Source organism: Trachurus japonicus, chromosome 20, assembly GCF_045865225.1.
Source record: "Trachurus japonicus isolate A0001 chromosome 20, Traja_1.0".
Taxonomy (NCBI): domain Eukaryota; kingdom Metazoa; phylum Chordata; class Actinopteri; order Carangiformes; family Carangidae; genus Trachurus; species Trachurus japonicus.
Genome location: NC_140926.1, coordinates 25750157 through 25765062, shown reverse-complemented (window position 1 = coordinate 25765062; position 14906 = coordinate 25750157). Strand labels below are relative to the sequence as shown.

The following is a 14906-nucleotide window of genomic DNA, read 5'->3' as shown; positions in this document are numbered from 1 at the left end:
TCCTGTGGTCCCTTTTGATTGTTTGTACTCTCGAGACTATAGAAGGTGGAAACAATTTTTCTGTTCATCCCTCAAAAGCAAGTACTCATGTCAAGGAAACTGTCATTGTCGTCAAAATGAGAAGTCCTGACACCGTTGTTTATGAACAATATAGTCAAATGGCTTTGTCATGTTTTCATTATGACAATTTATTCTCTAAGTGTTTTCCAATGCAAAAAAGTCATGTCTTGGTGACACTACCTGAAAATGCTCAAGACAGCACTACACACTACTTGTACAGTCATGTGAAAACTACAGTAAAGTTACACATTACTGTATTTAGTGGAGTAACTGATACTGAATTATCTATGTTTTACATTTCTACTTCATATGCTCTTTGTAATTCTACAAACATAAGAAACACCCATTGGGTAGAGTTGTGCAGTTGTGCAGTATTGTAACTGGACATACAGAGTACTGTAAACCAGAGAGAAACAAACAACTCTGACCTTTGACCTTGAGATTCACTTCTGTCCCTCTCATTAATTCTCTGTCCTTGTTGTAGACTCTGCAGAAGTAGTATCCTCTGTCTCTCCCTGTGAGGTGTTTGAGGGTCAGACTGAGGTCTCCAGTCCTCAGCAGGTCTTCATTCATCTCTGTTCGTCCTCTGTAAACCTGGTCCTGTTCTTTAGGTCCGCTCTCATACACATGGACCTTCATGTCATCTTCATCCATCCACTCCACTCTGACGTCTTCAGACAGGTCAGCTGTGGTCTTGAAGGGCAGCTGGACAGACTCCGCCCCCTCCTCCACCTCCACCTGTTGGTCTGAGAGACAACAAACCACATGATGATGTCATCAGACAGCAGCAGCAGGTTTTAATCTCTGACCTGAGCTCCTTCCAAAATGTAATATATTACATAACAGTAGTTTTTTGCATTTGAAAGTAATATGTTTCTTTACAATATTATTTTATGATTTGAGTAATAAGTTACTGATTACTTTTTAGTTACTTTCACCAAAATAAACACTGAGGACAAGTCATTACAAAATGGAGGCACGTTATAATTTGTCACAGTGAATAATCCTCAGTCAAACTGTTGAAGACCTTTAGTCTTGACCTTTGTCTAAGGCTCTACAGAACTTTTCCATGTCACTAAAGTATTTGTTAAAGTGATAGTTCACTCGAAATTCAAATTTCACTAATTTTCTACTCAACCCCATGTCGACTAAGGGTTGGGAGAAGTTTCAGAGTCATCCGTGCCTTTTTGAAGTTACTGGCCGGTCCGCGCAGCTGCTCGTCTGTAATGTCCGTCTTGTATTGAAGCCTATAAAAGTCTATTGTCTATTGAAGTCTATATTTTAAGCTTGTTTGTAGCAGAAGCTCCCTGTGTCGCAGTCTCAAATCTCGCGCAATTTGCACAGACACCGGCAGAGCAGTCTCATGTCGGGGCTTCAATACAAGAGGGACATTACAGACGAGCAGCTGCGCGGACCGGCCAGTAACTTCAAAAAGGCACGGATGACTCTGAAACTTCTCCCAACCCTTAGTCGACATGGGGTTGAGTAGAAAATTTGTGAAATTTGAATTTTCGAGTGAACTATCAAATATTTTGGCGACGCTGGCAGTTTTAAAACATCAGGCCGTTGTTCTTCTCTCAGAAAATATTTGTATTGGAGTCAATGAGGAGCAGAGACAGACGTGGCCGCACTTAGAGGCTCAGAGTTTAAATTCTGTAAGTCACTCTGATATTTTGAGCGCCAATACACAAGACTTGTGTCTACTGTTTAAAGTTTAAATGGAGTCTCTAGGTGAAAGTACGCCTGAGCAGTAGACGTTTGTTAAACTCCAATGATTGGTCTTTTTCGCTCTTTTTTTTCCGCCCGTCCCATTGACTTCAATGCAAAAATTTTGCGCCCTAATTAACAATATTTCTCATTCGTGGCAGTCATGTAGTAATCACAGTTAATGTAAATTCTACAAATTCCTTACAATTTATTTCCTTTCGTCCGTTTTAATTGATTTCCTTTGGGTTGTTGTTGTTGTGTTTTTGTCACCATAGTTCCTGGTCTCTGTCCTCATCAAAAAATGGGAGATTTTTACAATAAAGTTTTGTAGAGTCTGGTGTTCTCTAAGACTGATGGTCAACACACACACACACAAAAACATCCTACCTTTTTTGATCAGCCTTTCATGAAGGTTAAGGTACCAGGTGACACCAAGAGGAACAACCACTAGAAGCAGGACACCACACATAACGAGGACTTCAACATTGGTGGAGAACTTTTCTGTGGATGAGATGAAGCAGATCTGACCTCAGACCCGTATCTACAGCTCTGGGGCCGTATTCCTAAAGATTCTTAGTGCAAAGAGTTGCTCCTAGTGGCCAAATTCTAAGAAAATTCTTAGAATCATGATGTTTTCTTAGAATTTCTCCTAAAAGTTAAGAGTAGATCCTAGTAAAGATAAAAGCTATTCCTAAAGAATCCTAGCTCTTAAGAGAGCTCCTAAGGTGGGATCTGTTAAGAGTAGGGAAGAGGACTTTTAAGTGGCTTAGGAGTTCCCTAAGCAGAGGACAAAATGGTGGACAGAAGAGGCAGGAGAGATATTCTCCAAACACTGGATGTCAGTGAATTAATGAAACGCTACAGATTGTTCCTGTTCCTCTGTCCAGTTGGGTTTCCTTGTTCTTTTCTTCTCCATTGCTGTTCACTGGTTTGTGGTAGATTTCAAAGCCAACCAACACTGCTTCTTATAGGCCGGTCAGCAATCACAGACACTGATTAAAGCTGAGCCATTTTACCCTTGTTAATACCAAATTGAGTTGGAAAGTTGAAAGTGCAAAAATGACCAGCATGGTAATTAATATAAGCAAATAAATCTAAGTTTCACTATGTGAATACTGTGCAAGTTTTCACACATTTTGTAGGATAATTTTAAAGTATAGCTTACTATTCATTTAACAGATATTTTCTTTTATGTGAAATAATTTTTACAATTACACAGTCTCCATAAGATTGGATTTTATGGTTAAATTTATCGATTTGAGGGTCCATCCTTTGCCCATTATCACCAAAAGTATATTTTTTTTATCTAGCTTTTTTTTAAAGTATATTTTTTGGGCATTTTGGCCTTTAATTGACAGAACAGTTGAGAGAGAGACAGGAAATGGGAGGCAGAAAGACATGCAGGATAGGACTGCTCGACACAGGATTCGAACCGGGGCCACCTGCAGTGAGGACTATAGCCTCAACACATGGGGCGGGTGCTCTTTATCTAACTTTTAGGATCAACCAATCACAGCGTTTGAAATGATGACTCATACCTAGCAACGGGGGTCAACCACACCTCCTCACTAAGATAGGAGTTTCGGTCCACTCCTTGCTCAGAGTTCTCTGAGAGTGTTGTGGAATCACTCCTAAGCTAAGACTACTTGCTAGGAATTTTTAGGTTAAGTTAGGAGCTCTCTGAGAGGATTCTTAGAATCTTTAGGAATATGGGCCCTGACCTTTAACCTCTGACCTGTATCCTGTACAGGGTTTCTGCAGGTTTCACCAACTCAAATTTAAGACTTTTTGAGACGATTATGAATGAAATTTAAGACCTATAGCACGACAAAAAATGTACAAAAGAAATGCAGTCACAAAATTACTTGCAAAGTAAATGGGCTGCAATAAGTTGCGTGTCGGGCTCATTTGTAGTTGTAAATACATCCAATAAAGCACGATGAAGGAGGGGCATTTTATTGAGCATTTGAGGTAGCGTTACATGGGTGTAGGAAAATTAAGACCTATATAAGATTATTTAAGACTTGAACACAATACTTAAATGAATTTAAGACTTTTCAAGGTCTGTAGCAACCAAAAATGTAATAACAGCCAATAACGTAATAACAGCCAATAATGTAATAACAGCCAATAATGTAATAATTTTGGCCATTTTAAATGTAATAAAGCCAATAATGTAATACTGTGCCAATAATGTAATAAAACTTTTGAGCCAATGACATAATAACGTTTTTGCCAATAATGTAATAAGTTATGACATTATTGGCTGGTAATAACTGGTGCCGATAATGTAATAATACATAAATATGACTGCAGTTCTTGGAAATAAAAGGCTTTTTTACAGTTTTTGTGCAGTTTGCTAATTAAAAATAGTTGTGGATGACATAGTGGTCATATTTATTCATCCAAGATATGTACTATCTTTCCTCACTCACTCACTCGCTCGCTCACTCACTCACTTCTACCATGCTTAATGATATGTTTGCAAACGGAAGAAGTAAGCATTGCAGGCTATCAACAACCTCCAAAACATAACCAAACTTGTGTATTGAATGGTGTCTGACAGCCAGCTTATGTCCCATGTTGGATAAAGTGACTTTTCAATGTTTGTTTTTTTACAGTGATGATAAAGCAGCATAGGTTCTATATGAATACTGTGAAAGTCTAAAGGTAGATGTTTATATTGCTCCATACAGTCTAAAGGTAGTTTTTTTTTTTTTTACATTTGTGAATGAAAACACTACGGAACTTCAGTTGGGTGTTCTGGAGACAACGCTAACCATCAAGTTGGAAAAATTATGGCTAAATGTTAATTTTAAAAAAAAATCAATGGTAAAACCAAATCAACGCCATTGCTCCTCCGAGCCATGCTGGGATTATCACATTTCACATGACCTATTTCCAATGGTTTGTCTGAGACAGGAAGTTATACATGACTGAAACATAAACTGGCTGGCAGACACCATTCAATACACAAGTTTGGTTATGTTTTGGAGGTTGTTGATAGCCTGCAATGCTTACTTCTTCCGTTTGCAAACATATCATTAAGCATGGTAGAAGTGAGAGAGAGAGTGAGAGAGAGGTGAAAGATAGTACATATCTTGGATGAATAAATATGACCACTATGTCATCCACTATACCTATTTTTGATAAGCAAACTGCACAAAACTGCAAAAAAGCCTTTTATTTCCAAGAACTGCAGTCATATTTATGTATTATTACATTATTGGCACCTATTATTACATTTTCAAAGGTTTTTTTAATACTAGGCCAATAGGCCAATAATGTAATAACTTGTTACATTATACAGCCTGTAAATACTGTAGGTGTTGGTGTGTGTTGCTGACCTTTGACCTTCAGCTGTATGTTTCTCAGTGTTCGTTCATTTCCAAACGCTGAGATGCTGCAGGTGTAGTTTCCACTGTCAGAAAGGTGGAGGTTCCTCAGAGTGAGACTCAGGTCTCCATTGATCAGAGCGTCAGTCTTCATGGACGTTCTGCTGCTGTAAACCTGGTTCTGGTCTCTGAGGTCGTCACCCAGCCGGTTTCTCTGGTGGACGGTTGAAGGACTGAGGTCGTGGCGTCTCCACGTCACTGTGGGGTTTCTGGGTAAAGGATAGTCCTCACAGGGGAGCAGGACAGGCCACCTATTGTAGACCTCCACAGTGTCTCCATGCCAGGACACTGAGGACAGAGACAGGAACATGGATCAGTGACGTCCTCATGTCCACAGAGTGAAGTAGAGATAGACACACACACACTACACACCCTCTGTGTTCTTAATCCCTTTATGAATAATGACACATGAAAGAACAACAGCAACAGCAGACAGGAGAACCAGCAGAACCAGGAGAACCAGCAGAACCTTGACCCGGACTCGATGATGTCCTGTAGTCGACACAAACAACAACATGAGATTGAAACATTAATAAACAATAAAACATTAAAGGTTGAATATGTAGAATATTTATTAAAAGCTATATTTTATCAAAAATAATACATCCATGGGGCCTTTAGAGGGGTACAGAATGAAAGTATTGCTTTTCCATAAAAAAATCTTTTTTAGTCTGAATTATTATTTTTAATTTTTTTGACGGGCTCGACAACTGACTTTCTGTCAACGTTCTGTTTACATTCGTACCTGCCCGTAGCCGACATGTGGCTCAGTTCTCCGCTGTTTCCCTGCCTCCTCCCGGTCGTATGCTTTTGTTTCCAACCAAGCCTTTTTAATAATCAATCGGTGGATCAATGGATTATCATATACATGTTAGGATGGGTGTATTTGTGTAGTCTTATCTGTCATAAACACGTTTATCGTCGCAGACTTTCGGTGCCACGGAGCTCCTTTTTTTTTTTTTTTTTTCTCCAACTTGACGAGAGCAGTGACAGCGGAGGCTCTGAGCAGCAGCGGTGTGGAAGACAGAGAGCCTCCACTGTCCCTGTAACAAGCTACAAGTCATTTATTATGCTGTTAATGACGGTAAAAATGAAACATAAGGTAAATATCCTGCTTAGCTCTCCTCCTCTGCCGTCCTCTGATCAGAGCGGAGTCCCTAGCAACGGCCCGTTTTACCTAGCAACGGTCTGGCAATCGACTGCTGGAATTCTTTTTCTGTTGTTCTTCTTGTAATTCTACATAGTCAACCTTTAAAACAACACTTTTGATCAATTCACTACAGATTCCAATTCTACTCTCTGACACACACACATGCACACACACACACACACACACACATATATACAAACCACCTGTGTCGTCCATTTCTTTATCTTCTTTGCGAAAGACATAACGCCCATAAACCAGTAGAATCAGGAGAATGGGGATAAACAGCAGACCCATTAGACCAGTGAACCACTCTGGAGGAGGATCTGTAATTGATACAAACAACATGAGATAAGATATTAGTGTTGTTGTCAGTCAATGGTGAAATGACTTCATCCATCAGCATGAATGATCCAGACCACACACACACAAACACACAAAACATACCCATTGGGTCCTTAATCATTTTGATGAGGATAAAACTGCTAACAGCAGCAGGAAGACCAGTAGGTAACAAAACCAGGTAAACCAGGACAGACAGGTTAGCCACTTTATCCATTTCATCCAGATCATCTGTAGTCGACACAAACAACAAAATGAGATTCAAGCATAAATAAACGATAAAATGTTAATGCAACATTTCTGCATGTAGATTGTAGAGAATGATACTGGAAATGTAAAAGTGGAAAATGAACTTTCTTCCTTTGTATTGAAAGAAAGTTCACTTTCACCGTCCAGAGCTCTGCTTATTGGAGGATGAAACACCTGTCTGTCTGTCAAATGTCTGTAAATGTGATTTGTCTGTAATTTCTGTGGGCAGAGACAGGCTGGCAAATTATTTTAAGACACTGGAAGACACCAAATGTCCCACAAGTGAAAGAATGTGCTATGGTCGCATCTTATGAAAGTGTATGTGCACAAATTTGAATAAAACAAAAACATTTCTGATCAATTCATAACAGAGTTCACTTCTAATTGACCTCTGACCTCAGTCTACAGCTCTGACATCACACTAACTGGAATTAATTTCTTATAATGTCCAAACGACATGAGACGCACATGCACGCACGCTCACACACACACACACAACCTACCATCCTCAGCAGGGCAGTTGCTCGGAATTCTGGGCCCCCTGAAAGAATATCGGTGTGGGCCCCTCCACCCCATTCATTCAATCTCTGAACATTTAACCTTTTTGTATTTAGGCTATTCAAATGTCCCATAACACATTTTTACAAGACCACATTTGAACACATCATGATAAACTGACCTTCGCTTGATGCTCATAATTACTGAGTAGAACTTGAATGCGTCATAATACAATTCAATGCAGCCTCTGAGTGGGCGCATACTGGAGCACTGTCCGACAGTGACTGATACGTGTGAAACACACAGTCCGCTGTAGTAACGTTCAGTTAGCTGGCTACACTAGGAATCCTTGTTCTACAATGAACTGGCGACTTTTATTAATTAGTGTGACTGCTGAAGCAGTCACACTATTGTTCTTCTGTTTGGCCATTTTCTTCCGCCTTTTTACGGTCTTCTTCTAGTCCTTCATACTTTGTGCTATTTCAACAATTCATATATCAAAACGTGCAGCTTTTTTTTGAACTTTATCGGCATTACTTTTCTCTTTTTAACTATTTATACTTTTTCAAATATTTAACTTTTTCTGATTTTTTTCAGCTTTATAATGGGTGTGTATTGCGTCTAACGAGCAGACCTAGAGTGGTGTCAGAGTGGATAGAGGCAAAAAAACATTCTAGAGTTTTTCTGGCTAAACTGTCAGCACGGCCACAAATTAAACTCTAGACAAATTATTTTCTCCAGTTTTGTAGCCACACTTGTCTTCTGGCTAAAATTCTGGTCAAAAATGCAAAGAGACTTAGATAATAATTTAAAATATTTTTTAAATGCAGCCAGGGAGCTCTCTGCTCTCATTAAGCCCAATGCATTTTTTTCATAGCAGCAGGAGAAGGAGCTCAACTTTGTAACTTGCCGTTAAGTGCTTTTTAATTCATTTTAATTCACCAAAAAATAGTCACAGGTCACAAAAAAGTCCTCTTCTTACTTGTTGTGGCTAATTTCTACTAATTTCTTTCTATTTTAAGCATCATTGAAAAATCTCACATTCATCAAAGTCTCAACCTCTGTTCTCCACAACTCCACTGTAGTGTAGGGGTTAGGGTGGCTGCCTGCCAACCCCAAGGTCACTGGTTCGAATCCAAGGGAAGAATTCTTGTTATGTTATGTTGAATTCTGCTCTCCTCCCCCGCCTTCAATTGGTTACAGGTGTTTGTTATCTCCTTGATTACTCATACCAGTTTGCAGCACATCATCACATTACAATGAATGACAACAGTCTTGAAAGCAGTGTGCTCTCTGTAGCCGAGTGGCAGAGTAAAGGCTTAGTGATCATATGGTCATGGGTTCGATTCCTGCCACAGTCATTTCACATCATTGCTTGACTTTTGATTCCAATTATTCAGCTGTCATTGGACAGTCTTTGATTCCTCATAGTATAAAAGCTCATTGTAACTCAGGTTCTCTGTGGCCATATGGTTAGTGTGTTAGGTGTTGTGCTATTTCAACAATTCATATATCAAAACGTGCAGCTTTTTTTGAACTTTATCGGCATTACTTTTCTCTTTTTAACTATTTATACTTTTTAAAATATTTAACTTTTTCTGCAAATTAAACTCTAGACAAATTATTTTCTCCAGTTTTGTAGCCACACTTGTCTTCTGGCTAAAATTCTGGTCAAAAATGCAAAGAGACTTAGATAATAATTTAAAATATTTTTTAAATGCAGCCAGGGAGCTCTCTGCTCTCATTCAGCCCAATGCTGAGAGTTCAGTCTTTGCAACAGTGTGTACACTGTGGCCTAGAGCAGTGGTTCCCAACCTTTTTCTCAAGGGACCCATATTTTTACCATTGTAACTTTGGGGACCCCCCCCCCCCCCCCGATGGAATATTATAACTTCTTTTACATTAAATACTTTATTATATTTGAGTAATTTAATAACAGCATGGAACAAACTATCAGGAGAACCTGTGTATGATTACAACATATTTCTTCAGAACTTGTACTTTTAAAAACATAATTGTGTTTTTAAAAGTACAAGTTCTGAAGAATATGTTGTAATTTTACACAGGTTTTTTCTCATTGTTCCATGCAGTTTTTTTGTGTTTGTAGCCTATTTTTTAGCTCATACTCGCTACAGATGATGACATTCCCTGCATAACTTTGTAGGATGATCAGCAGTTTTATTCTTTTTTTTGCCGCTAGCTTAGCGTAACCAAAAATACTATTATCAGTAGTATTTGTTGTGACTGATATTGCCCTGCTGTATATTATGTATTTAATGTTTTAAAACTGTTGATATTCAATCATCTATTGATATAGGCCTATCATTTATTTGTTTATCTATTTAAATACATGAATAAATGTTTAATGTGGCCCTTGAATTTAGTTGATTTTGTCACATATATGAATTAAATGCTTAGCCTACTCATTTATCTAACATTTTAATTACAATAAAATTATTAAACCCCTTAAAATCAAGAGGGCTTCGCGACCCCCCCTGGATCTTTGGCGCCCCCCTCGGGGGGTCCCGACCCCCAGGTTGGGAACCACTGGCCTAGAGGCAAAGTCAAAGTCTTCTGACCATGAGATTGTGGGTTCAATTCCTACCTTGGTCAACCATTTGTATGGTCATCACTGCTTGCACTATTTTCACAAAAGTGTCCTCTACTTACTTGTTGTGGTTAATTTCTGCACTTTCCTTACCTTTTTTTTTAAGCAGAAGCCAGTGATCCTCTTATCAAAGGTTTTCTTTGCCCCTCACATCCTGTCTCTGTCTGTAGCCTAGTGGTTAGCTTGTTGGTCTGGAGACCTGAAGGTTACTGGTTCAAATCTTGCCTCAACAACAACTATAGTGAATTATTTTCCCAGTCGTCCTCTGTTGACTTCTGATAACTTGCTTCATGTTGAAACTGCTGCTCTCAGCCTGAAATTCACAGACATTTTCATTCTAAGTCATTCAAGCTTGACTCTCAAGCTTTCTTGATGTTGACAGTGTGCAGATCATTAACAGACAACAGTCTCTGCAACTGTGTGTGCACTGTGGCCTAGAGGCAGAGTGGAAGTCTACTGACCATGAGGTTGTGGGTTCAATTCTGACCTTGGTCAAACATTTGTATGGTGATCACTGCTTGCACTATTTGCTAATTCTGCAACAGCGTTCAACTGCTTACAGCAGTCACACCATTTCCATTCTTGGAAATGCTTTTTCTAGTTAATTAATTAATTTCATTTTATTTATATTATGATCTGGCGACTTGTCTAGACAGAGTGTAGCCAGTAGTAGGACAGCTATAGGCTCCAGCCTGCGCCCCGTCAAAGATAATGTTACAGGCAATAAATGAATGAAGTAGGCTAATTGTTTCAGCCACCCACGGTAGTTTTACTCTCACCATTCTTAGAGAAAAAATGTTTGATTTCCTGGGCCCCTGCTCTGCTATATAGTTAAGTCTATGCATCATAATTTTGTCATTGAGGATGCTGGGGGCTGTGTGTGGGCCCTAAGTGGGCTGTGGGCCCTTAGAATTGTCATCACCTTTCCCCCCTATACGACGGCCCTGATCCTCAGTCGTGGCTTTATACATTTTGTAAATCAGCAGAACAGCAACAGGAAGTGAGAGCAGGAGACCAATGACACCACCAACAATGTAGGTCCAGTCTACAGGACGTCCTGCAGTCGACACAAACAACAACATGAGATTAAAATATCACTATAAACAATAATGTGAAACATTAAAACACATAATGAGTCCATGTCCTCTGACCTTTGACCTTCAGTGTAACTTGAGTCTGCCTCTCCCCCCCCCCCCTCCCTCTGAGGATGCAGGTGTAGCTGCCACTGTCTCTGGTGGTGGGTCTCCTCAGAGTGAGGCTGAGGTCTCCGGTCCTCAGAGCGTCAGTCCTCATGGACGTCCGTCCTCTGTAGTCCTGGTTCTGGTCTTTGAGTTGGTCTCCGTCCGGCTCACGCTGGTGGATGGTTGAAGGACGGAGGTCTGAGCGGCTCCACACCACTGAAGGCTGGTCCAAGTCAAACGTAGGAAAGTCACAGGGCCCCACGAGGGGCATGTCTCCACAGCCGAGGCATGCAGGGAAACTGAGGACACAGAGAGAGGTGAGCCAGAAACCAGAAGATAATCAGACCCTCTGATCAAGATGCAGGATGACATACTGTACACCTGATAGCTTGTCAGCAAGAGTTAAATGAGTTAGCATTAGCACAACAACTAGCACTATCACCCAGTTAATAGCTAAAACAGCATAAAGATATAAAATATGGTAATTACACAAAGTTTTCTGACCATCTGCTAATAAATGCTCAAAAATCGAGACTGTTTTTTCTAATAAGGCCCTGGTGTCAGGTCACCTGTCCTCTCAAATATGGTTCACACAGCCAGAGTCAGTGTGTAGTTCATTTAAATGGAGTTAGACAGAAGTTTTTTCTCACCATGCAGCAGCATCACAAACACCACAAACATCTTCATCTTCTCTAAAAACCAGAGTCTACGTATAGTTAAAGCCGCTTCTTCCTCGAGTGACTGATGGTCAGAACCAGACTGAACCCAGACTCTGTACTGATAAATAAATGTTTGTTGGCTGCAAAGTGAAGATAAGACAGACCACTCCCACTGTGGGCAGCTGACTGAGAAGATCTGCACAGGGACTAATTCATGTCCTGTTGGGTCAATGAAATACTATCATCAGATCCCTGTCACAAAGTCTAACTACTCTACACCAATAAATATAAATTTAGTGATAAAAAATAATCTGAATTAATTTGTTGAAGATGGGGAACAACATATAAAATCAACATCAAACTGGAATGACAAAAATACTCACAAAGCTGTTGATACATGTACCTGTTTCAGTTTCACAGCCAAATGTTTACTACGTTTAATGTTTGGTGAACAACAGTGAATCAAGTATGACACAATCCAACAACAATAGAAGAGTCTACACCATGATTGATACATCATGTTAAAAAAAAAGAAAAAAAAAGCCTTTGCTATGTGCAGCAGGATGACTTTTAACTTTTTGACCCGTCAACACAAACCAGCCTGTTCTGCTAGGGGAAAAGAGATAAAGGTAAAGGTACTTTATTGGTCACATATACAGCTAGTACAGTGAAATTCTTTCTCTGCATTTAACCCATCCCTGAGGAGCAGTGGGCAGCCACGGTGCGGCGCCTGGGGACCAATTCCAGATTATGAGCCAGTGCCTTTGGTCAGGGGCGCTGACTGGAGGATTAACCTAGCCGACATGTTTTTAGTGGTGGGGGAAACCGGAGCACCCGGAGGAAACCCACGCAGACACGGGGAGAACATGCAAACTCCACACAGAAAGGACCTGGGCGGCCAGGGATTCGAACCCAGGACCTTCTTGCTGTGAGGCAACAGTGCTAACCACTGTGCCACCGTGCCGCCAGTGCCGCCAGATGAGGAGGATGCAAGTGGAGCCAGAGCTTTGAATAATGGGTGGTTGACTATTGGTCTGCCAGACATGTGCGGCTCCAGAACTGTTTGTCCAAGACTGTTTTGTGCAGCACTGGGGTGCCTCAGGGGACCGTTTTATCACCTTTTCTGTACAGCCTCCACACTTCTGACTTCCAGCGTAATTCCAGCACCTGCTTCCTTCAGAAATACTGTGATGACTCTGCTGTTGTGGGCTGCATTAGGGGAGGATGTGAGATCTGCTCAAGATCAACACCTCTAAGACCAAAGAAACGGTCCTTGATTTCAAGAGGTCAAGGCCTAAACCGGGGCGGTGCATAGCTCGGTTGGTGGAGCACCCGCCCCATGTGTAGAGCGCTATAGTCCTCACTGCGGGCGGCCCCGGTTCGGGTCCCGCGTCGGACGGCCCTGTCCTGTGTGTCGTTCCCCCCCTCTCTGCCTCCCATTTCCTGTCACACTCTGGACTGTCCTATCTAATAAAGGCATGAAAAAGCCCAAAAATATACTTAAAAAAAAAAAAAAAAGGCCTAAACCACTCCCTGTCTCCATGCTGGGAGCAGACATAGAAACCGTCTCTACATATAAGTACCTGGGTGTGCTGCTGGATAACAAACTGGACTGGTCCAGTCAAATGGAGGCAGTCTTCAAAAAAGGCCAAAGCAGACTATTCTTTCTCAGATAGCTGCGGTCCTTTTACACTAGAAGGGCCAGAATTCCAAAGCTAGTAGAACGGCCGTAAGCGGTCAAAATGACCGTTTGATTCAAAACTCTGTCATCTCTCACAAAAAATACCAAGTTGAAAAATGTATTTATTTATTGTGTTGTGATATATTTTTTAAACAACATAAAACCAACATATTTCGAGAATGTAACAACTTCAAGTCATTCACATTACATCAAAGAACAAACAAACAAATAGAAACTCTTTCAACTATGATTTCTCTGAGAGGGTTTCCCAAAACAACCCATGCACAGGTAAGTACACAAAAATGAATACAGGCACGATGTAATGTAAGAAAATAATTTCTTTATTAAGTTATGTTTCTCTTTTATATAGTTATTTTATTTCAGAGGAATGTAATGTTCAGCTGTGACAATAACCCACAGTGGTTCAGTTAGGTAGGAAGAGAGGCAAACTACAACAACTAGCTGTTGCAGAGGTCGCTGCACACTCAAATAATCAAAAGGAAACCAAACAAAATATCCATAGTTCCATACAAATCAACTGCAAACTCAAATCAAAACGTGTGAAATTTGACACGGAAGAGGAATAATCAGAAAAAATCCACAGTATAACAATATTGCCTCAGTGTGTTTGCCCTGTGGCCCTAAATAAAAAAAAATAAAAAAAATGCAAATAAGTCAGATGAACACATCCTGCATCCACGAGTCCAGCTCGGAGGGTAGGGAGATTTCCACCGGAGAAGGATCGCTCTTTAGGCCAACAGAGGGACAGATTTTTATCGCTTTTAAGCTTGGTAAGGCAAGGCAAGGCAATTTTATTTGCCAAAGACTTGAGACTCTACTTGGACTTAACCCTCTTGACTTGAAATTCGAGTCAAGTCACATGCAGCAAGCACAAATATTAAAATATTTAAGTGCCACATCAATGTTAGCAGCCAGCCAGAGACGTTCTATATAGAAATCCCGGCCGTCAGTGACACCTAGGGCCCTAGTTTCTTGGCGCAGCGCAGGTGGCGCAAGGTAACGCAGCTGGTCTAATGCAAGTTTCGACCAGCGCAGCCTAGCGCAAAGTCAGATTGGAAGATTGGTAGATCGCGCTGCGCTGAGATAGGCGTGGCCGCGCAACAGGGGGAGGCGTCACAGATTCAGCTTGGTGCAGTGGAAGTTTTGTGCGAAAATGTCCCGCCGAGGTTGCGCTGAAAGCTCGCCACCTCCAACCAGGTCTACTCTCAGCGCAGGGCGGAGCGCAGCAGGTGCAGTGGAAGTTTGGCTGACTGACCTGCAGTGCACACACGTCACCAAGACCTCACAGGCAGATCTCCACAGTTCCAGACACATTTCAATGCAATAAATATCCACAATAACCACTATTTAATGCAACT

The 14906-nt window shown here is 40.8% G+C and overlaps 1 pseudogene across 1 annotated transcript in view; it reads right to left on the bottom strand.

Annotated features, from left to right (window-relative positions):
* LOC146967013 (uncharacterized) overlaps positions 1-14906 on the bottom strand; it is a 37595-nt pseudogene that overhangs the window by 6133 nt on the left and 16556 nt on the right. Inside the window, exons 5-8 of the transcript XR_015034559.1 lie at positions 11158-11486; positions 5535-5672; positions 5115-5450; positions 489-806 (exon numbers count right to left, since the gene is read on the bottom strand). The product of XR_015034559.1 is annotated as an uncharacterized LOC146967013 (transcript). The remainder of the gene's footprint in view (positions 1-488; positions 807-5114; positions 5451-5534; positions 5673-11157; positions 11487-14906) is intronic.